Source organism: Styela clava, chromosome 13, assembly GCF_964204865.1.
Source record: "Styela clava chromosome 13, kaStyClav1.hap1.2, whole genome shotgun sequence".
Classification (NCBI taxonomy): domain Eukaryota; kingdom Metazoa; phylum Chordata; class Ascidiacea; order Stolidobranchia; family Styelidae; genus Styela; species Styela clava.
The window spans coordinates 16,062,501-16,065,000 of record NC_135262.1 but is presented as its reverse complement, the minus strand read 5'-3'; the positions used below and the strand labels follow the sequence as shown (position 1 = coordinate 16,065,000).

At 54.1% G+C, this 2,500-nt stretch overlaps 1 non-coding gene across 1 annotated transcript in view; it reads left to right on the top strand.

Annotated features, from left to right (window-relative positions):
• Positions 1-1,259: 1,259 nt before the first annotated feature.
• Positions 1,260-2,500, top strand: part of LOC144431620 (small subunit ribosomal RNA) — a 1,810-nt gene continuing 569 nt past the window's right edge. Inside the window, exon 1 of the ribosomal RNA XR_013480182.1 lies at positions 1,260-2,500. This exon is cut by the window's right edge and continues 569 nt beyond it. This is a non-coding gene — a ribosomal RNA (small subunit ribosomal RNA).

Genomic DNA, 2,500 nt, shown 5'->3' with positions numbered 1-2,500 from the left:
AATGAGCCAAGAAAGAGCGGTGCGGGGCCGGTCGGAGCGCACCCTTTTCTCGGTGGCTGGCGGGCGAGAGAGTGATGCGTCGCCGGCATCGGCGTCGAAAGAAGCCGAGCCGAAAAAAGTTAAAGTACAAACGTGCAAGCATACTAACCTAACCCTAGGTAAGGCATGTCAGAGCGAAAGACAGTAATTTCGAATGAGCCAAGAAAGAGCGGTGCGGGGCCGGTCGGAGCGCACCCTTTTCTCGGTGGCTGGCGGGCGAGAGAGTGCTGCGTCGCCGGCATCGGCGTCGAAAGAAGCCGAGCCGAAAAAAGTTAAAGTACAAACGTGCAAGCATACTAACCTAACCCTAGGTAAGGCATGTCAGAGCGAAAGACAGTAATTTCGAATGAGCCAAGAAAGAGCGGTGCGGGGCCGGTCGGAGCGCACCCTTTTCTCGGTGGCTGGCGGGCGAGAGAGTGCTGCGTCGCCGGCATCGGCGTCGAAAGAAGCCGAGCCGAAAAAAGTTAAAGTACAAACGTGCAAGCATACTAACCTAACCCTAGGTAAGGCATGTCAGAGCGAAAGACAGTAATTTCGAATGAGCCAAGAAAGAGCGGTGCGGGGCCGGTCGGAGCGCACCCTTTTCTCGGTGGCTGGCGGGCGAGAGAGTGCTGCGTCGCCGGCATCGGCGTCGAAAGAAGCCGAGCCGAAAAAAGTTAAAGTACAAACGTGCAAGCATACTAACCTAACCCTAGGTAAGGCATGTCAGAGCGAAAGACAGTAATTTCGAATGAGCCAAGAAAGAGCGGTGCGGGGCCGGTCGGAGCGCACCCTTTTCTCGGTGGCTGGCGGGCGAGAGAGTGCTGCGTCGCCGGCATCGGCGTCGAAAGAAGCCGAGCCAAAAAAAGTTAAAGTACAAACGCGATGCTAATGAGCGAGCCGTTGTCTCGACTAATATGTAGGGGGCGTTCGATCGAGCGTCTGGCTTGAGCGCTTGTCGGCCTAGCAGAACGGTCGCATTGTTATGCCCGGGTTTTAGGCACCGCTGCAGGCGGCCGGCAGAGCTCTTGTTTGTGCGAAACTGAATGGATCGAGCCCGAGAGAGGGCGAGCAAAGAAAAAACGCAAATCGCTCCGCCTGGCACTGCCGGCGAGAGCGTGGACGTCGCGGCCAGCGACTGTCGAAGCTGAGTACGGCCGCAGGCGATCGCCTCGGTCTTAAACGAATGCGACGAGCACGCGCCGGGCGGCCCAGCAAGGGCCGAGCGCAGCTGTCGCAGCTATCTGGTTGATCCTGCCAGTAGTGATATGCTTGTCTCAAAGATTAAGCCATGCAGGTGCAAGTACGAGTTCTCGTAAAGCGAAACTGCGAATGGCTCATTAAATCAGTCTTGGTTTATTTGGTCTCGTAAGCGAAGTGGATAACTGTGGTAATTCTAGAGCTAATACATGCATTAAGCGCCGACTTCGGGAGGCGCGCTTTTATCAGATCAAAACCGACCGGGTTCGTCCTGTGACGTTTGATGACTCTGGATAACCACGCGGATCGTACGGTCTCTGCACCGACGACGTATCATTCAAGTGTCTGCCCTATCAACTGTCGAAGGTACGCTACGTGCCTACCTTTGTGATAACGGGTAACGGGGAATCAGGGTTCGATTCCGTAGAGGGAGCCTGAGAAACGGCTACCACATCCAAGGAAGGCAGCAGGCGCGCAAATTACCCATTCCCGACACGGGGAGGTAGTGACGAAAAATAACAATACAGGACTCTAACGAGGCCCTGTAATTGGAATGAGTACATCCTAAAACTCTTAACGAGTATCCATTGGAGGGCAAGTCTGGTGCCAGCAGCCGCGGTAATTCCAGCTCCAACAGTGTATGCTAAAGTTGTTGCGGTTGAAAAGCTCGTAGTTGGATTTTGGGCGAGCGCCGCCGGTCCGTCGCAAGGCGTGTCACTGGTTGCGTTCGCCTCACCTTCGGTTCTCCGTCGGTGCTCTTGACTGAGTGTCGGCGGTGGCCGATAAGTTTACTTTGAAAAAATTAGAGTGTTCAAAGCAGGCTGTTCGCCTGCATAGTGTTGCATGGAATAATGGAATAGGACCTCGGTTCTATTTTGTTGGTTTTCGGAGCACGAGGTAATGATTAAGAGGGACAGACGGGGGCGTCCGTACTCTGCCGTTAGAGGTGAAATTCTTGGATCGGCGGAAGACGAACTACTGCGAAAGCATTCGCCAAGAATGTTTTCTTTAATCAAGAGCGAAAGTCAGAGGTTCGAAGACGATCAGATACCGTCCTAGTTCTGACTATAAACGATGCCAACTAGCGATCGGGAGGCGTTACCATGACGACCTTTCCGGCAGCTTCCGGGAAACCAAAGTCTTTGGGTTCCGGGGGAAGTATGGTTGCAAAGCTGAAACTTAAAGGAATTGACGGAAGGGCACCACCAGGAGTGGAGCCTGCGGCTTAATTTGACTCAACACGGGGAAACTCACCCGGCCCGGACACAGGTAGGATTGACAG